Source organism: Castor canadensis, chromosome 7 (assembly GCF_047511655.1).
Source record: "Castor canadensis chromosome 7, mCasCan1.hap1v2, whole genome shotgun sequence".
NCBI lineage: Eukaryota > Metazoa > Chordata > Mammalia > Rodentia > Castoridae > Castor > Castor canadensis.
The window spans coordinates 27,332,884-27,354,664 of record NC_133392.1 but is presented as its reverse complement, the minus strand read 5'-3'; the positions used below and the strand labels follow the sequence as shown (position 1 = coordinate 27,354,664).

General features: G+C 37.2%; 1 protein-coding gene and 1 pseudogene across 8 annotated transcripts in view; both read left to right on the top strand.

The window, feature by feature from the left end:
* Nucleotides 1–21,781, top strand: part of Gbf1 (golgi brefeldin A resistant guanine nucleotide exchange factor 1) — a 123,796-nt gene that overhangs the window by 40,370 nt on the left and 61,645 nt on the right. The gene's annotated exons all lie outside the window — the stretch shown is intronic.
* Nucleotides 13,956–14,168, top strand: LOC141425112 (U2 spliceosomal RNA; annotated as a pseudogene).

Genomic DNA, 21,781 nt, shown 5'->3' with positions numbered 1-21,781 from the left:
GTTGCTGTTCTTTTTTGGTGTGCATGTGTGTGTGTGTGTGTGTGTGTGTTTTCACGCTGGGTCTCGCTATGTAGCCCAGGCTAGCCTTGAACTTGCAATCCTCTTGCCTCAGTCTCCTGAGTGCTGGGTTTACTGCTGTGTACCATCACACCTAGCTTATTCTTCACTTTTCTAGGTCTAGCAGGTCACAGTGAGAAGGAATACACAGGTAGGTCATGAAGCTAACTTGAGGGACAGTGTCCTGCCTCTATATTGTTAATCATTCTAGCTATGCAGTTACATAAATGTCTTTTACTTTTTTCCTAGAACTTGGTACTTCCCTAACTCTGTGCCTAACAACAGAAATCCCTGTTGTGAGAATGAAGTTCTTCAGTTCTTGAGATAGAGAATCAATTTATCTTCTCAAAAATTCCAGAGCATCTTTGGCTTCTTAGGAAGTAGCCTAAAGCAGTGAACAAAGTTTGGCTTCATTCCTGTTGAACACTGACTGGCCCAGTAAAGAATTAATCCATACCTGGGAAAAAAATCACTGGGTGCTTCTTTTTCTTAGGCTGTACAGAACTAGAAGAGAGCCATAATTGTGCTGAACTCTATAGAATAAAAGTAACAAACTATTGCTATAAATAAAAAAAGCAAGCAAATGAACAAAAAATCTTTAGACCATAAAATCATTGTTGGATTTTTATCATATATAAACATTTTAATAGTTTAATCAATATACCATTTCTGTCTCTTTTATTTATTTAGCATATTTTCCTATGAATTTACCCATATATTTATCTTTAATGATAATATAAAACATATTGAATTAAAATATCACCTTAACTATTCTTTAAAAAATTTGTAATAGTGCAACTTTGTCTTTGAATTTATAACAGTGTTTTTATTTGTAATTATTTTCATGAACTAATAGTTCCACTTGTAGGATGACTGTATTTAAAGCTGTGCCACATCCTATATTGAGTTTTCTATTCAGTTTTGCTAATTTAATTCACAATATGATGCCTCTATAATTTGTTTTATATTTCTTTAATTACTAGCATCTTCTCAAGTGTTTTACTAGTTGGGCTTTTCCTATCCTATGTGACTTAGCTGTTCCTATCTCTTGATGACTAATTTGACAGACCCTAGATAGTATCCATTCAGATTTATATCTAGTCTTTTTTTTCTTTTTAAGGTTACTAGAGTTTGAACTTAGGACCTTGCACTTGCTAGGCAGGCACTCTGCCACTTGAGCCCTACTCCCAGCCCTGGGAGTTCTTTTTTATTAGGTTCTTTTTTATTTGGATAATGCTTTTTGTCTTTTCATACTTACTGACAATATTTTTTTTTCTATTACTTTGGGCTATTTCCGTCCTAGGTAGTTATTTTTGTTCCTTTCAGAGAGGTGCTTATGCACCTAGTTTATTGGTGTAAGAAGTATAGAAATGAGAGGTCCTAGATGAGTCTTTGGCTCACTGTATGCATGGGAGCAGTGAGTGTGGAGAGTAGGTAATCCAAGATGTAAGGAGGGGAGATGAGGACAAGGCTGACACCAGCCCTATAAATACCTTAAGGTCTAGCTTTGTACTTTGAAATAGGAATTAGGTCACTTTTATTGTCTTCTCCAAGTTATTTACTGGCTGTCCATGGTGAATAGGCATTACAACTTTTGGAGAAAATGTTACTGTTTTCAGTTCTCAGAAAAGTGAGAAGTGCTGATATTGATAAGCTTTGCCTCTTGTCATTTGTGTAACAGTGAGATGAGCAGGTGGAAAGTCTTGAGTGCAGGGACTTGTTTAACTAGAGATAATATCCTGCTTCCTGAATAAGAAGGTGGAATTCTAAATAGTGAAAGGACCTCCCTGCATCCCTTTGCCATGGCACCATGCCACAGATCAACTGACCACATGAAAGGGAAGCCTATGACCTAGGAATTGTTACTCTCCTTACCATTGACAAAGGTCCTCTCAAAGTGCTATTGTAGGCTGCCATGGCCATTTGTTATTGGACTTTGTGCTAAGAATTAGAGACCCAGCTTCCTAGAACCTCTCTAAGGTGCTAGGTTCTAATATTCTTTTTTTTTTTTGGGCTTTCTGTTTCCTTCTCTAAACAAAAAATTAAGAAAACTAAATAGGGCTGGTGGAGTAGTACAGCCCCTGCCTAGCAAGTGTGAGGCCGAGTTCAAACCCCAGTGCTGCCTTAAAAAAAAAACAACAAAAGACCTCATAAAGCTGAGCACTGGTGGCTCACACCTATAATCCTAGCTACTCAGGAGGCAGAGATCAGGAGGATCATAGTTCAGAGGCAGCCTGGGCAAATAGTTTGTGAGACCCTATCTTCAAAAAAAAAAAAACCAACTCATCACAAAAATAGGTCTAATGGAGTGGCTCAAGGTGTAGACCCTGAGTTCAAACTCCAGTACCTAAAAAAAAAAAAGAAAATTTAACCAAATGATTGTTAAAGTCTATAATGATCTGTTATGATATGTTATGTTAAAGTCTGTAGAGGTCTGTTGTCCTCTCACACAAGTTTGGAAATACTTTCAAAGGGATTCCATTCCATATGAGTGTCATTACAATTGTAAGGAAATTTTAATGCTGGCATATTACAGAACATGATTTAAAGAAAAGAATATACACAATCCTTCTGTGCATTTTGAGATACTCTACTTTCACAATTTCCCTTTGTCTTTCTGTTGTCCAGGTTGAGCATCGTGATTCGGAAAATCTGAAATCAAGAATGCTCTGAAACCCAAAAGTTTTTGAGTAATGTCACAAGTAGAAAGTTCCATATCTGACTTCATGTGATAGGTTACAGTCAAAATTTATAAAATTATTAAAAATATTGTATAAACTTGCCTTTAGTCTATGTATAGAAGGTATATATGAGACATAAAATGAATTTTGTGTTTAGATTTATATCCCATCCCTAAGAAACCTTATTGCATAAATGCATATATTCCAAAATCTGAAAAAATTTGTAACACTTCTGGCCTCAAACATTTTACTCAACCTGTAATAACATTTGTTTCAAAATATTCTTACAGTTACTCTTGAAAAACTAATTTATTGCTATAAAAATAAATAAAATACAGCATATATCAAGCAATATGCATCTATGGACCAGCCCAAAATTTTAGATTGATCTTCAGTTTGTGATTCCTGACTCTGTTCTAGACAACTTGTCTTACAGAAGAAACTAAAGCACTGAGAGCTCATGATTTTTTTTTTCTCCACTGTACTGGGGCTTGAACTCAAGGCCTTCATCTTAAGCCACTCTACCAGCCCTACTTTTGTGAAGGGTTTTTTTCAAGATAGGGTCTTGTGAACTTTTTGCCTGGGCTGGCTTCGAACCACAATCCTCCTGATCTCTGCCTCCTGGGTAGTTAGGATTACAGGCGTGAGCCACTGACACCTGGCGAGAGCTCATGATTTGACCAGGGTCATATAGTTTACTAGTTGGAAAAGCTAGAACTTAGGTCTCTTGATTCTCTATCCATTGCTGCTGTTTATGAGAAAATTGCTTATCTGACTTAAATAGAAAAAAAGATTATGGTTTTGCCTGGCAGTTTTCTTCTCTTTCCTAACCTTATTTTTAAAATTTTTATTTAGTTGGTGCTTGGGGTTAAACCCAAGGCCTTGTGAATGCCAAGCTTTTCCTGTACCATTGGATAGATATTTGGGTTCTCTCTTCTTGAAAGGTGATTAGGGATAAGAATTCAGCCTTAAAATCTGATGAAATCCAGGCTTTGGAATGGTTATATTTCTTTAGATGATAAGGAATTGTAGAGCTTAGATAAGTTAAAAGCATAAAACCTAAACTGAGAAAGTACTGGAAAAATGAATTACTTGGTTTTATTTGGTCCCCTAGTGAGATTTCACTGCTGTTAATTAAGTGTGTTGACTTAAACTTTTGTTTAACAATTTTCACAAGTTCAAAGCACTAAGCGAGTACAAACTTACCAACTGTGCAGAATGGTTGCTAAGTAGCTATAACAGAGCCTTTGTAAAATGCTTTCCTGTATAGCTGTTATTAGGTTTTGTTCCTAGGTCCAGACTGGGAAATAAGGATTTGACTAATTTTTTTTTTTAAACATTTGTTTTATTTGCATACTTAATTTAAAAGTCTAATGTGTTAGTCACTTTCTGTCACTGTGGCAAAATACCTGAGAGAAATAAAGAGGAAAGTTTAGCTTTCATTTTCACTATTCAGTCCATGGTTGCTTGGCTTTATTGTTTCATGGGGCAGGGTGGGGGTGAGTGGCAGGGACAGCTGCTTACCTCATGGCAGCCAGGAAGCAGAGTGAGGAAAGGGCTAGGGACAAGATGAACTCTCCCAGTGACCTCCTTTCTCCAAGTAGGCTTTAGCTCCGAATAGGCCGTTCAGTTCAGGACATTCCAGATCCTGAACTGACTTTCAAAGAGCTGTTTCTGTACTGGTAAAAGTGCACACAGTAGTATGAATGGGGGAGAGGATTTGTAGAAAGCACCAGAAGCATCTATTTTGCAGATAGATTTGAACATTTTTTCCATTATCATTATTCCAGTTTATTCTTTTCCTTTTTACCTTCCTGTCTTACTCCTATTTATTCATTTTTAAAAAATATTTTTCCAGTCAGACCAAAGAGAGGTAGAAGGGAAAGAAATGATTTTTCTTTCTCTCTGTCTCTCTCCCCTTCCTCCCTCTCTCTTTTTTTTTTTTTTTCTCTTTTGCAGTTCTGGGGTTTGAACTCAGGGCCTCATGCTTGCTGGGCAGGTGCTTTACCATTTGAGCCACATCTCCAGACCCCCCCCCTTTTGGGGCAGCTTGGGGTTTTGAACTCAGGGCTTCAGGCTTACTAGGCAGGCACTCTCACTACTTGAGCCACTCTGCGAGCTCTCCCTCTCTTTACCTCTTTCCTCTCTCCTTCTCTCTTTCTTTCTCTCCCTCTTCCTTTCTCTCTACAGGTTTTGGTTTTGTATTATGTTGCCTAGGCTGGTCTTGTACTCTTGATTCTCCTGCCTCAGCCTGCCAAGAAACAAATTACAGAGTGAGCCACCATGCCCATTGTTTTTGAATTTCTTTAGGCAGAGATTTGGAGTTCTTCTGGACTTTCATAATTCTTTTGAAGCATATCCTGTTTTCCTAAAGAACCCTGACTTATCAAATGGCACAGAAGTCAAGCCTCTTGTATCTTTCTTTCTCTCATATGTCAAAAATTATTAGAGCAGATACCATTTTGAAACTGATGTGGTTTCCTAGAATGGAAGAGTTGAAGCCAGTACTTCTAAAAATATATTCTAGGCCCAGTGTGGTGGCATATGCCTTTAATCTAAGCACTTGGGAGGCTGAGGCATGAGAATTCCAGAATATAAGGCCAGTCTGAGCTACACTGAGAAGCCCTGTCTCAAACAAAAAAAACAACAACAACAAAAAAACCCCAAGAAAACCATCATTTACAACAAACATTCTAGATGTTGACTAGTAAAGATTTTGCTCTTATTGATGCAGTGTTCTAGACTAGATACATAGGTTCCATTCCTAAGTCCTGATTTTGATTTTAAAAATTAAATAGAAAGTTAAAGCTATTAACTAAAATTGTGTTATTTTATTCCTGTATTTACTATCTATAGTTTATTTACAGATCCAGTCACACAGTTTAGCATCATGTTATATAATAATCTTGATGCTTTTTTTACGAAATTGTCTTTTCACTCATCAGGAATCAAACCTTCCAATATCTTTCAGAGTGTAATAAATACTAACTTGTCTATTTAGCAGGCATTTGGTTTTTGGCAAGACTTTATTGGTCTTATTCAATATAGATGGTAATAATATTATGTGTTAGGAACTTCATGTATGTATCTATCATCTTATTTCATTCTCCCAAGAATATTTTGAGATAATACTACCCACATTTTATAGAAGAGGAGTCTTTTTTTTTTGGTAGTACTGGGGTTTGAACTTAGGACCTCACATTTGCTAGGCAGGTGCTCTACCACTTGAGCCACTTTACCAGCCCATTTTATAGAAGAGGAAGCAGAGGTTCCAAAGAGTGACAAACTTGTATAAGATAACATACTTACTAAGTACAGAATGGCAATTCTAAATGCAGACCTGATTCAACAGTTATAGCTCTTGCTCTTGCCTCCATATCATATTCCCTTGAGAGCTTGGAATGACTGATAGGAAATTCATTTGTTCTGTTGTTCTAAAAGAGCTCTTAATGTTTAAATCAGACCTCTGTCCCTCTCTTCTAAGAGCAAGGATAATAAAAGCAGTATTGTGGGTTCTAAAATCATGCAGACCTTGTTTTCTTTTTTTTTTTTCATTTTTCTTTTATTATTCATATGTGCATACAAGGCTTGGTTCATTTCTCCCCCCTGCCCCCACCCCCTCCCTTACCACCCACTCCGCCCCCTCCCTCTCCCCCCCCTCAATACCCAGCAGAAATTATTTTGCCCTTATCTCTAATTTTGTTGTAGAGAGAGTATAAGCAATAATAGGAAGGAACAAGGGGTTTTGCTGGTTGAGATAAGGATAGCTATACAGGGCATTGACTCAGATTGATTTCCTGTGCGTGGGTGTTACCTTCTAGGTTAATTCTTTTTGATCTAACCTTTTCTCTAGTTCCTGGTCCCCTTTTCCTATTGGCCTCAGTTGCTTTAAGGTATCTGCTTTAGTTTCTCTGTGTTAAGGGCAACAAATGCTAGCTAGTTTTTTAGGTGTCTTACCTATCCTCACCCCTCCCTTGTGTGCTCTCGCTTTTATCATGTGCTCATAGTCCAATCCCCTTGTTGTGTTTGCCCTTGATCTAATGTCCACATATGAGGGAGAACATACGATTTTTTGTTTTTTGAGCCAGGCTAACCTCACTCAGAATGATGTTCTCCAATTCCATCCATTTACCAGCGAATGATAACATTTCGTTCTTCTTCATGGCTGCATAAAATTCCATTGTGTATAGATACCACATTTTCTTAATCCATTCGTCAGTGCTGGGGCATCTTGGCTGTTTCCATAACTTGGCTATTGTGAATAGTGCCACAATAAACATGGGTGTGCAGGTACCTCTGGAGTAACAGTCTTTTGGGTATATCCCCAAGAGTGGTATTGCTGGATCAAATGGTAGATCCATGTCTAGCTTTTTAAGTAGCCTCCAAATTTTTTTCCAGAGTGGTTGTACTAGTCTACATTCCCACTAACAGTGTAAGAGGGTTCCTTTTTCCCCACATCCTCGCCAACACCTGTTGTTGGTGGTGTTGCTGATGATGGCTATTCTAACAGGGGTGAGGTGGAAGCAGACCTTGTTTTCAATGCTGTTCCCAATTAAATGACCTCTGGCACGTTACTTAGCCTTTCTGAGTCTCAGGTACCTTATCTGTAAAACAGGGAATAATACTTAGCAATAAGAAGGAATGAACTGTTACTATAGCCTAAATGTGAATGGTTGTAGCTATATGGCATTTTGAAAAACTCAAAACTATAGAGACAGGGAACAGAGCATAACTGCTAGGAGTTAGAGGTAGAGAAAAGATGTGACTACCAAGGGACAGTATGAGGGAATTTTTGAAGTGATGAAACAGCTCTGTATCGTCATTATGGTGGTGGTGGTTATATGACTTTGTATATGTGTTAAAACTCATGGAAAATGTGCCCTACCCCCTCCCAATTTGCTGTATTTAATTTAAAAACGAAAGAAAGTCAGTGAGCACAATAGCTCATGCCTACAGTTCCAGCTACTTAGTAGCCTGAGGTAGGAGGATCATTTGAGCTCAGGAGTTTGAGAACAGCATGGGCAACATAGTGAGACCCTATCTATCTATCTAAATAAACAAACAAATAAATAAATAAAATGTCAAAATGGGGACACTCATGGTCACTTAGAAAATATGATAATGCAAATAGAATATTTATCATAGTTTCTATTTGGTATGTAGTACATAATAAATAAGTGATTGTTATTTTTATAATAATTTTGACATTGATATTAAAAGTATGAAATTAGATATAATTACATCCATTGAAAGGAAGATACAATAACTTTCACACTCATCTACATGGGTATAGTCAGTAAGCAGTGAAAAAAAAATGAATAACTGTGAGTCAGATGGAGTGTGTTTTCACATGACTTGGCAAAGGCCTTTTGAGGTCTTCTGGTAGATTATGCTTAGTATTTCTGGAGTATCTTGCAGTTGGTTTCTTGCCTGGATGCATATATAGTTCCTTTGATAATATTATCAACAAAATAGTTTTGGTCTCAGACACTGTAGCTTCTTTCATTGGCTTCAGATTAGATCTATAATTTGGACTGAGAAAATTGATCAAAGAGGGAGCTGGAAGTGGTTTTCATACTTGGATCATGGTAACCAGTCTGTATAACAGCTGTGGCTTCCAGAGCCATTTCTTTCTGCCAGCCATAGTCTCTTGATTAGACAGTGACAGCAGTAGGTCAAACATTATTCAAGAGCTAAAAAAAAAAAAAGTTAAGGTTAGAGTAGCATTGTAGTTGTACCAGCAATGAAAAAGAGACTCTAAGGTAAAACCTTGACCTTTCTGTCAAGTAGAGTGGTTGTCTTGTATGCAGTGTCAGAACCTGAATCAAAACAAGTTGAATTAAATGATAAAAATATTCTAACCTTACCATACCTACTATGCTAGCTGGCACTTACCAGTCTGTGAATTAGTTTTTTTTTTTTTGGCATTGGGTATTCAACTCATGAATTACTTTCATTTTAGCCAATGGCACTGGAATTTAGGAAGCAGGAAGAAAAAAAGAATACTTAAGAGTTCCTTGCAAGGAGCCTTAGTTTAGAAATGGCTTAAATTTTTCTCGATTTCTTTATAGTAATAACACTAAATTTCAAGCAAAGCTTTTGTTATTTGATTTGCATATTAGCTTGTCTTACTATACACAGAATGGCTAAGTCATTGATTACTATAAGAAATAGCATTTTTTTCTTGCTATGAGGAGATAATACCAAAATGACTAGCCTTTTGGTATTTTGACTTTGTTTTGTTTATTTAGTTCTCTGATAGTTATGCTAAGAGTAATTAGTTAAGAGACTATAAATGTATTCTTATATAAATATTTTAAAATATAAGATAATCGTATTATAAGTTATTATACTGGCTGGGTGAGGTGGCTCACTTCTGTAATCCCACCTACTTGGAAGGCAGAGATCGGGAGACTCTCAGTTTGAAGACAGCCCAGGCAAAAAGTTAGCGAGATCTTCATCACAATCAATAAGCTAGGCATGGTGGTATATGCCTATGATCCCAGCTACATAGGAGTTCATAGGTAGGTATGGGAAGCCATGGGTAGGAGGATCTCAGTCTGAGGCCAGCCCCAGGCCAAAAAAAAAAATTGAGAGACCCTACCTGAAAAATAACTAAAGCAAAATAGGCCTGGGGCCATGGCTAAAGTGTTAGAATACCTGTCTAGCAAGCATGAGATCCTGAGTTTAAACCCAGGTACCACCCCCCTCCCCCCGCCAGAAAAAAAAAAGAGTTCTTATACTTAGTTGTGGAACTCTAAGTATAGTTAAAAAATTAAGTTGTACATTTCAAAGGTATATGAATTATATCTCAATATTAGCAAAAATGCCATATCAAAAAATTATTCTGGGACTGGCAGAGTGGCTCAAGTAGTAAGAGCCCCAGCCTAGCAAACATAAGACCCTAAGTTCAAACCCCAGTACTGCCAAAAAAAAATTATTTTGATCTATAACCTTCTAATGGAAGGGTTGAACTAAGAACTTTTCAAAATGGTGCTACTGGCACTTAGGGCCTAAGATTATATTCAAATGATGGATTGTGGAGTAGTTAATGATGTTTCTGAGAATTCATCTGATAAGCAAATGACCATTTTTGTACTTAAGATGTAGACATTGGTAATTTTTGGAAGGTTAAAGGGCATCACTTAGTCTCAAACAGTGTTTACCTGCTGAGAAGATACTTAGCAGTATCTAGAGACAGTTTTGATTGTCACAACTCAGGGAGAGGTCAGGAAGTTTGCTGCTTTACCTCCTGTGACAAAGAATTATTTGGCTGAAACAATCATTAGTATCAAGACTATAAAGTTAAAACCTGTGTTTTGATTTTTTCTTTTTCTTTCTTTTTTCCTTCCTTCCTTCCTTAATTCCTTTCTCCCTCCCTTCTGCCTTTCTTTTTTTTTTTTTTTTAGAACTGGGGATTGAACCCAGAGCCTCAAACATGATAGGCAAGCATTCTTCCACTTGAGCCATGTGGAAGTATTAAAAGACATTTAATAAATTGAGCCATGCCCCCAGCCCTTTTTGTTTATATGTTTGCTTTTTGTTTTTGAGATAGGATCTTACTAACTATGCCTGGGTTGCTTCAAACCAGTGATCCTTCTGACTTCACCTTCCAAGTAGCTGGGATTAGAAACATGTGCCACCATACCTGGTACCTATGCTTCCTTTTAAGAGTTTGATAGTTTTAATTTTTCCATTTAGGTTTTAATCATTTTGAGTTAACTTTTATATATAGTATGAGATATGTCCAATTTTATTCTTTTGTGTGTGAATATCTAGTTGTCCCAGTGTCATTTGTTGAAAAAACTGTTCTGTTCTTTCCTTATTGAATAGTCTTGGTATCCTTGTCAAAATCAACTGTCCATAAATAACCCTGTGTGAAATTGATTTTGTCTATACAGACTTCTCCTAGAAAAGCCTTATACATCTTCCCTGAGGTCTTGGAAAATGTTGGTAACACTTTGTATCTACCTAAAGAATAACTCAGGTTGTTTCCACGTGGATACTACTATACCTGAATGAGAACAGGTTAAAGATTCGGGTATCTGTTTCTGTACCTCCTTCAGTTTTATACTTAGGCAGCTCACACCATGCAGTATTGGGTACCCAGGCATTAAAACTGTGAAAGCCCCCAATGATTAATTCATTCAGCTCTATACTGAGCATCTGAATTCTGTAGCATTATTATTGTTTCATGATACCTTTTTTTTAATCACAATACATTTTAATATACAAAGCAAATACTCTGATATTTAGCCTTTTTTCAAAAATTTTCTTAGCTATTCCTTAATGTTTTATATACATCATTTTATATAATTCTCAAAAAAGCTCTGAGGTGTAAGGTAGGATTTTTTTTCTTCATTTTACAGGTGTGGATACTGAGGCTTGAGAAGTTTATTTCCTGTGGTCATATTAGAACCGAGATATGAATTTAGGTCTATTTGACTTCAAAGCCACTGCATTTAGAGAGCACATAATGAGGTCTCCATTTTCATGTATAATTGAGTTCTTCTAATAGGAATAAAATAATTGCAAACTGTATCCAAACAGAAAAATGTTACATATGAGGTTTATATTTAAGCCAATGTATACTTAGGAGGAGAATCTTAAACTATATTTAAGATTCATTGATTTTCATACTGTACATTCTGATCTAGAAGGGGGATATAGGCTATTCTCTGAATGCTTACTTGCTTTATAGCTAAAGAAGTCCTCACACCTGTAATCCTAGCTACTCAGGAGGCATAGGTCAGGATGATATTGGTTTGAAGCTAGTCTGGGCAAATAGTTTGTGAGACCCTGTCTCAAAAAACTCATCACAAAAAGGGCTGGTGAGTGGCTCAAGTGGTAAGAGCCCCGGCCTGGCAAGCATGAGGCCCTGAGTTCAAACCTCATGTGACCAAAAAAAAAAAAGTCCCCACAATCATGGTCCTCATCCTACAGGACTTTTAGAAAACAAAATATAGCATGTCTAGACCTTAAATACTGTATGATTCTCGTTGTAGTCAGGATCTGTTTTTACTTTTAATTTTTTAACTTGAAAAATTTTAGGACTGGGGGTAGAGTGTTGTGAGCCCCTAGTTGATCACCAGTACTACAAAATTTAAAAAACTTGGGTTAGTAGAATGGCTCAAGTGGTAGAGTTCCTGCTTAGCAAGCTTGAAGCCCTGAGTTCAAACCCTAATACTGAAATAAATAAATAAAAGTTTAACAAAGCTGAAATTCATGGAGGGACGAAATAAAAAAGAGCTTTTCAGTCTTGGAATATTATAATTCACATTGGAATTAGGTGTAAGAAAAAATTCTCTATGTGATCATAAGTAAATTATAAAATTTTATATGAGACTAGTTCAAGAAGGATCAAGATCAGGCATTCTGATCTGGGAACAAATAAAGGACTTCAAGAGATTATTGAACCCCTGAAATTATATGCAGAATTATGTGTATATGTATACACACACAGATGTAGAGAAGATTCATATCTTAGCAGACTCTCAAAGGGAGCTATTATGTTGTAAATCTTTATAAGCTTGGGCAAGTAGCTTAAGCTTTCTGTGCTTCATTTTCTTTCACCTATGAAGTGATGCAGCTATCCTGTTACCTCTTGGGTTCCGTCTACCATTGGTGTTATGATTTCCCTTTCTCTATGAATTGGAGTTCTAGGTTCTGTATACCTGAGCAAGTGTTGGCTTGATACTTGGTACCTCAGGGAAGTAATATTGAGAGATACCACTCTACTTCCAATTCTGATCAAATATCTATCTTTATTATCTATAGAAATAGAAGTTCTTTCAACTGTGTATATCTCCTAGAGTCTTTTCAATAAAAATTTATTAAATGTCTTTTATATGCCAGACATTTTTGGGTGCTTTGTGGAATACAAATATATTCACATTTGATGAGTGTCAGATAGTGTTCTGAACAGGTAAAGGGAGAACATCTCTGTCAAAAGATAGAGGTAGGACAATCTAGGGTTTGGGGAAGACCAAGGAATTCAGTGAGAGAGAAAGGTAACTATGTAGGTTGGTTTCATATTTTGAAGGGCCTTAAACACCAACTGAGGAGGGTCACTAGGTATACTTAAAAGGTAACTAACAAGACATCTGAAGGATTGAAATATAGACTTGGCTTTGCCAAGGTAGATATGTAATTTAACCTCTCAAGTTCAGTTTCATTACATTACACTCAGCCCCCCACACACATACACAAACAAATGGAATGGGAAGTGGGCTGGATGAGCGTTTATTTCCTTGCAGCTCTAAATCATCAAAGATGTCTGAACATGGGATTTTCACCAGCACAGTTATTGTTGTAATGTTCTACCACTCAGATACTTATTAATGCTACTTCTTCCAATCCTTTGAGATTGATCTGAGAGTGACAGTGTCTTTAGATTGATTGTTCCTAATGTGACCGAGAAGTTAGCCATCATTATCATTAACTTAAGTTGTTGAGAATATGGGAGCTGCCAGATAGCTATTTTTAAATTAAATCTGAAGCTGGTTTTGTTTCCTCATGTTATGTCACTGACCTGCAAGCTGGGCCATGTGTCCAGAGTGTGGGCAACAGGTAAGTGCTGACATTTTGATGGCCACATCGTATTTCAGGGATGAGAAGGCCTGTAATGACCATGGAAGCTAGCCAAGAATCTCCTTGCCATGTACAAATGTTTAGCTAACATTAAGCTATAAATTATTCAAAAGGTAGAAAAGGATTCTATTCAAAGGCTATTTAGAATTTCCACTTGAGTCCTGTGTACTATATGGACTTTTGTCTCAGGGAAAGTACTGCCTTCTTTTTTCCTCTTTCTCTACACTCTTGTTTCTGTTATATTGGGAAGATAATTTTTAGCTCTTATTGGGATCTGGACTTGAGTGCTTCCTACTAGTCTTAGATGCCAAGGGCCTCAGAATGACAGAATCAGAAATTGAAACTGCTGTTTAAAAATCAGAATTCAAGCTTGATTTGATTTTTTTTTTATCCAGAGAATTATAGAGACATGTATGAAAACAGCAAACTTTTGATTTTTGAAAGGTTTAGAGGATCTAGGGGTGTAGCTTAGTATTAGAGGACTTGCCTAGGTTTGATCCCCAGCTGAAAAAAAGGAAAAAAAAAAAAAAAAAGCCAGGTGTGGTAGTATATGCCTGCAATTCCAACACTCAGGAGACTGAGGCAGGAAGATTGAGAGTTCAAGGCCAGCCAGGTCTACATAGTGTGACCCTGTCTCAAAAAAATAACAAAACAAAGCAGAATACTGTGTAGTATTTGATCTTACCAATTTAATATTTGAAATAGTCTTCATCTGAGAACAACATATTAAATGGAGTTTGGGAACTAGAACTAGGAGATAGAAGAGGAGCTTGCTCTGTGCTCTGTCCTTTCCATGCATTGACCTAGTATTATAGTACTTCCAGAAATAGTAGACCTCTTGGGGAAACTGAAAAAAAAAAAAAAAACAAAAGGTTCCTGTAAGAACTTACGTAAATCAATAGAAAAATTTGCAAAAGATTCGAATACCTCATAATAGAGGGTATTTAAATAATCAGTAAATATAAAAAAAGGTGCTTAACTTCATTAGTAATTATAGAAATTCAAAACCACTGTGGAATAGCACATGTAGAGCAGAATGACTAATATGAATAAGATATTACCAAATGAGAGCAAGATGTGGGTGGGGCAACTGAAACTCTTAGACCCTGAGAGTGAGTTTGTAAATTAGAAAACTGGCTACTTTTACTAGATTTGATATGCCTAAACCTTTTCAACCAGTAATTCTATATCTAGAGATATGTTCAATAGGAATTCATACATGTGTCCACCAAAAGTATGAAAATGTTTATCAGCAGTTCTGTTCATAGAAGCTGAAAGAGAGGAAACTACTAAAATTTCTATCAGAAGTAAAATAGATAAGTAAAATGCAGTTTAGTCTCAAAATGGAATACTGTACGGCAATGAGAATTAGTGAACTAAAACATGTTACACCATGGATAAATTTTTCCATTGAGTGAAAACAACCCAACACAAAGGTGCCCAAACTGTATGATACTATTTATATAAAGTTTGGAGGTGGGAATGTAGCTCAGTGGTAGAAGGCTTGCCTCACATGCTTAAGGCCCCAGGTTCAATCCCCAGCACTACAAAAGAAAAAAAAAAAAAAAAGTTGGGTGCAGTAGCTTATACCTGTAAATCCTAGCTACCTGGGAGGCAGAGATCAGGAAGATCACTGTTCAGGACCAGCCTGGGCAAAAAGTTAGCAAGACCCCCCCACCCCCCGCACCATCTTAATCAATAAAAACTGGGTATGGTGACATATACCTGTCATCACAGGTATTCAGGAAGCATAAATGGGAGAATGGCAGTCTAGGCCAGCCTGGGGATAAACACATGACTCTATTTGGGAGCTCAGGCATGGTGAAAGTGGTAGAGTGTCTGTATACCAAATTCAAGGCCTTGAGTTCAAGCCCTTCCCCTGAAAAATAACATTTATATATAAAGTTCAGTCAAACCTATTCAGTGGTATTAGAAGCCAGAATAATAATTTTCTTTGGAGGCATTACAACAGGAAGAAGTCATGATTGGGATCTAGATATATAGGTCCTGGATACATGGTAGTTAAATTTGTGAAAATTCATTGAGTGTATACTTAGGATGTTATATACTTCAACTTAAAAGTTACTAAAAATGATGAGGGAAAGGCTTAAATTTGTGGATGCTGAGCAATCAGTAAGGCTCAGTTACTAGCTAAATAACTTACTTTCCCTTAGAGCACTTCCTGTAATTTATCTACTTCCCATAACTGATGAACAGATCTTGTGTACTATATTTGTTCAGATGCTGGTTTTATGGGGTTTGTTTTTGTGTATTTGCTTTCATGTTTTTGAAATTTTGGGGTCTTCCTAGTTAAAATTTTTGTTTTTCCTTGTTTGTCCATCTGGAACTTAATTTTCATTATTAGTTGTGGGATGAAAAGCAAGATTTTGTTTTCCTGTTCTCCTGAATTTTCTCCTTATTCTGTATCTGTTCTTATAAAATTTTAATTCTCAGAAGCTAGTTCAGTGATGCTGAATTAGTCTTAGAAATTGTTTTTAATGCTAGTTTCATTTATTCTGTGTTTGTATGTTATAGAAAAATCTCATATTATGGTTCTTGGTTTATATTTGTATAATTTAGGAAAAATATGACCAACTGTATTTCACATTCCTATAGCCTCATCTTTTCAACTTGAGATGTACTAGATACTTGGAACTAGAAGAGACCTGTGGATAGTTGTGGGATTTACGTAGTTTGTAGTTAGTAGATGTGATGAATTGGAAATAGAATAGATAGTATACATATATTTCTCATTCAAATCTAGTCTGTTTTTATTGTTTGATGTCAAAGGACAATCAGTAGCTAGAAAGGCAAAACAATCTTGACAGGATGAAAAAAGTTGTACATTGTGTTTTTAATTGACTAAGAGGAGGTTATTTTTCAAACTAGCTTCCTGAGATGAAATTGAAGCTATATATCTGCTTGCTTGTTCTTAGGCCTTATTTGGTTTTCCAGATCTTTCCTATTAAGTTAATCTTTCCTATTAATTAGTTTTGCCTGTCTGCTATGTCTGTATTGCCTGAGATTCCTATGAATTTGTATTAGGTTTCTCTGTTAGATCATTCTACTATTGGCATCCCCCCAAGTAGAGGCATGAATATACACTAGTATTCCAGTGATTACAGTGAGTTTTAGCTGGGACTGTTAGAAGACCTAGCAGCATTAGCCTAGGAGAGATTTGAAATTTACACATAACTATGGGAAGTTGTTCAATTTGTGGCCTGTATACTAAGATTATTCTTTACCAACCCCAAGTCACATTTGTAGCAGAGATTGAGGAAGAGGTTGTTATTAGAGGTGACATGAGCAGTGGGGCAGTGGCAAAGAGGCCATGTTGCTTTTGCTAAATATACATCTCTGACAGTTGGATAATAGGTTCCAGGAAGTTCAATGGAAAATTAAAACAAAGCAACATTTATAGCTGATTGAACTTGAAAAGCCATTTTGGTATTGAATGGCAAATATGTGGACTTCAGCATTCCTGGAGCCTGATGCATCCTGCTGGATGGTCCTATCCTGTGTACATGATGGCCTGGGGATTCAGCAGTGTGTGGGATACTTTCCTTTAGAGGGTATGTTGAAGAAAGAAAGTTTGCTGCCAGAAGTCCCCTTCCCATACAGTTATATAACACAAGCTCTGCATATCCGGAGAGCATCTTCGCTCTTATGGTTTGAGAACTTAATTTGTTAGAAGGATGAGAATGTCTGGCAAGAGCTCTTAAGTACTATAAATACTTCTAGTCACTTTGTATTGGGGCTGAAACTCTAAGCAGATTTCTGGGGTATACACACATGATCTTAGCATGGTAACACTTCTGATTAATATCCAGAGTTGTCCTAAGGCTCCTGATTTGATCCTTAAGTTAGGACAAGTCTGCTATGATGAGAGGGAGTTGGACTCTACATGTGAGATGGTTAATTTCCTTAGAACCAGGAAAGATGCTTTGGAGGGTGGAGGTGGGGGACTGGCTGGAAGGGTAAGGAAGTGTCCAGGAGATGTAGGTAGAGAGAATTAAGTCTTTTCCAACTATCAAAAAAAAAAAAAAAAAAAGTGCTGCATGTTCCCATCTTTTCTCTCAAATATGCTACTATTTCTATGGTCTTGTGGGCATCTAGGCTCAGATGTCTGGTGGTACCTTAGGATTATGATTTGGTAAGGTGATGAGAAAGCCCTTTTTCCTAACCCCTCAGTCCCTTCAGGACTTCATGCAAACCAGCCTGTCAAGAAAACATGAATTGTGGTTATAGGCCTAATCTCTTCTGTTCTCACTCAAGTGAATTGCCTTTGTTAGCTGTAGAATCAGTCATTTCTGCACCCTATAAATTTTCCCACCATTGAAGTACTCCATTGGAACTGAGGGCATACAGATTTCCTGACTTCACCAAGCATTTCCCCAGAAAACATGAGAGGTTTTCTTCCTTTATCTCTTAGCCAAAAAACAAAGATCCAGCTTTGACAATTTATGCAGTTCTTTTTTTTTTACTTCAGAAGAACCATATGGGACTGGTGGAGTGGCTCAAGTTGTAGAGCGCCTGCCTGGCAAACACAAGGCCCTGAGTTCAAACCCCAGTACCACCAACAAAAGAAAAAAAAAAAAAAAAAGAACCATAGTATGGTGGAATGTTTATAACGAACAAAAATGTTAATTCTTTCTCTGCAATTGGGTTGAGGGATAATCTGCTTACTTCTCTTCTGTACATCTCTAGCTATGGCAGCTCTGTGCTTGGGTTGCTTGGCAAGCATCTATTAATTTTGGATAACCTGAAACTAGGCCCTTGGTTTGCTTATATTTTAATGCTAGAGAAATTTAGCTTTCAGTTCAAGAACTTTTGTTGGTAGATGCCTAACTGTTCTAGCAGACAGTCACATTTATTTCAAGGGAATCTTGATGCTCCCTGTTTAGGCTAAAGGGTCTTAGCTAGAAGAAACCCACACTTTGGTAGTCCTAAAACTAGTGCTACAGGTAAAAGCAGTATTTTTCAGTTTTCACTTCTCCAGTAGATACACTCTGCTCATGTATCTGTGTTCCTGGTATTTTCCTGAAGTGCCTGTGAGTCACTAGGAAGAAACACAGTCTTCTTGTGAATTGAGTTTAATTGTAGTTTATTGCTTTCTATGTCTGCATATTGTACTGACACTATGAGTTTGCTTCTAAACCAGTTAAGTCCAAGCTGTGCCTTGTTCTGTGAAATTAGGACCAAACTATTAGGAAAGGTTGGCTCCTGTGGTATCTTATATATCCAATTCTTTCTAGCATGTGCTCACTTTGGCAGGACCAAGAAAGTAGCTCTGAATGTGAATTCCAGAGAGGTCCAGTGCTGACTTAGTATCTTATGGGTGCTACTGAAGAGGAATTGTACAGTGAGCAAAGGTTTCTTTTTTTCTTTTTGGTGATACTGGTGTTTGAACTTAGGGCCTTTATGTTTGCTAGGCAGGCACTCTACCTCTTGAGCCATGCCTCCAGCCCAAGATTTCTTGACTTGAAAGCATATTCCATGTTGTATCTGGGAGACCAGGCTAATTTACCAACTTTAAGAAAGTAACAAGAAGCTTTATGTTCTTCTGAGTATACACAAGTTCATACTGCAATTAGTACTCTTCTTTTCCTGAAATAAGAAAATTATTTATGAGGTGAGGGTTCTTATGTGAAAGAAAACAAAACCAGCCATTGTGTGTGCCTGTAAAATTCCTGTGCCATCTTAGTGGTATGGGTTACAGGAGAAGATGGAGGGGTTAGCTGGCCCTCCCTTACCAGGGCTCAGCTGCCCCAAAATACTTGTGATATTGTGGGTTATTTATGAGCTTGTCTGGACTGGGATTCACTACCCTACATTCTGGTAAGTGAAGATTTGCAGGCAGAATGTAGAAGCCCTCATTAATCTTCCTGGTCTTGTTGAGGATTTCTTCCCGACTGGAGCTCCTGTTGGAGAATGGATTGGCCTTTTGCACTGAACTCCAATGGCTCAGATTAATATTAATCCCTTTAATGCTGCAGTTCATGATATAGTCATTAGGTGACTTGGAACTAATCCTATCCACCTAACTAGTGTGATTTATTAAATACACATAGAGATCCAGTCTGAATACAGCTAGGCAGAATCAGCAGCAAGTAAATACCTCTGTGTATTTGTATTAATGCTGGTTGATTGGGGCACAATTATAGGCTGGCTAGGGAGAAACAAGGGTAAAAGAAGGCTGAACTCTCTTAACGGTATTTGCCCACCCCTACCCTTTAATTTAGGTAGCAGAAACTATAAAAACTCTTGAGAGTTTGTATTAGGAATAAGGATTGTAAATAATTCAGTTCTGTGCATGAAAATTCAAAGAAGAAAAAAAAAAAGAAACTACATAAGCACTTGAAATTTTTAAGACATATGCCCAAATTAAGGAGGAAGAAATCCTTTAAGCATGCCAATTGTTTGAATGGCTTTCCTCCTATACTTTTTCTTCCTTTGAGGTATTTTGCTGTTGTTTGTTTTTTTGCTTTGTTTTTTGTTTTTTATGTTTTGTTTTTTGACACAGGGTTTTGCTACATAGCCCAGGCTGGCCTCAAACTTGTGATCCTCCCGACTCTGGCTCCTGAGTGTTAAGATTACAGACATGCTGCACCAAGCCCAGCCTTCCTTTAACTTTTTTTTTTTTTTTTTTTTTGGTACTGGGGTTTGAACTCAGGATGTCACACTTTCTAGGCAGGCGCTCTACCATTTGAGCTACTCTACCAGCCCCTTTTCTTTAACTTTTAAAGTAACTTAAAGCTGGGTTTGGTGATACATACCTGTAATCCCAGCATTTCCAGCACTCAAAAGGCTAAGGCAGAAGGATTATGAGTTCAAGGCCAGCCTACATAGGAAGACTGCCTCAAAAACCAAACCAAACCAAACCAAACAAAAAAACAACTTGAATAAACTTTTGTTTGGCGATCTTAGTCAGTAGACACCTTAGACCAGGGACTTGTCACAGTGGTCTTTCTCCTCTTCTGGTTTCAAGGACTAAATTTTCCTTTTTGAAAGAGGCCAGGAAGTAGAGCAACCAAGCCAGCATATAACAGTTCTCTTCTCTGATATCCTTGCCCAAGCCAGCAGAAGCATAATTTCTTTTGTAAATAATTGAGGTTTATCATTTTCCTTTCTCAAACCTCCTTTTCTTCCCCCTCTTTGCTCTTTCAGCAGAGATGGCATTAATATGGAAAACATCTACCTAGCTGGCTTCGTTTAATCAGGCAAGTCTGACATTTGTGAAACCTCTCATTAACATTTTCCCCAAAGAGCACAAAATGGCCTCCCCTCCAAATACAGCCACCTCAAAGTTTAGGCTGCTTTCCATCATCATTGGCAGGCAGTGCTTAGAGATGTTACTTCTCTAAACTCTCACTCCTGGCCAACAGCCACTGGTCACATATGCAGGGACCTTCTGTTCAGGTGCTGCCCTATTCCTTGTAAACATTGCTTTTTACCAATTTTTCTGGAAATGACAAGAAATCTTTTTTTTTTTTTTTTTTGACACAAAATCTTTGACAGGAATACTGGGGTGTAGATTTCTTCAGCACCTTCGCATGACCTTTTTCAACTAGTGCAGAAATATTAGTTGAGTGCAACCATATTCATGCTGTTCAACTAGATATTGACTATAACAGAAAAGCAAAGAAGCCTTGTCCCTCTCTGCCTTCCAAAAGCTTATAGATCACAATGAACTATAAACTAGAATATGCTATAACAATAGCATTTTATGGAAATACCAAGAAAGAAGAGATTAATTCTGATAGTAAGAAATCAAGGATGGGAGAAAGGGGGGAGAGGGTGGGGGAGGGGGGCAGGGGGTTGAAATGACCCAAATAATGTATGCACATGTGAATAAAAAAAACCAATAATAATAAAAAAATTTAAAAAAAAAGAATTCAAGGATAGATTTCTTTGTTGAATTGAAAAAGTGAGCAGTGGAAGAGCCAGGCCTAGACTTGGGAAATTCTTTATTTTTGATAATGCTTTCAAAGACCTGTATATCCTAAGCCAGTGGATAAGAACTAACCCAAAATAGGAATGTTGCCACATTATAGTGGCAATAGTGCTTCCTACTTTTACTACAAGGAGTGGTAATAATCTTCATTGGGAGTGGTAATCTTCATTGCTTTACTCCTCCATTTTCTTTTGATTCCTTTCATCTTCTTGTTTCAAAGTGACATACCAATTTCACATCAAGACAAGGACAATAGTTTGGTCCCTTTTCACTTCTGTGTTTAGATTATACTCAATATGAAATTCATCTCTATTCTCCTTCACTCTGGCCTTTGGCCTCTCTAGTTTTTTACTAAGTACCATTTAGGTAAAGATATGTCCTGCCTTTACTTCTTGGTAAATTCATTTGTTGTCTTTCTCTTACCCTTTCTTCATGCCCTCTCATCACAATATTAGTGGCTACTCAACAAGTATATTATGGACAGAACCAGCATTTAGGT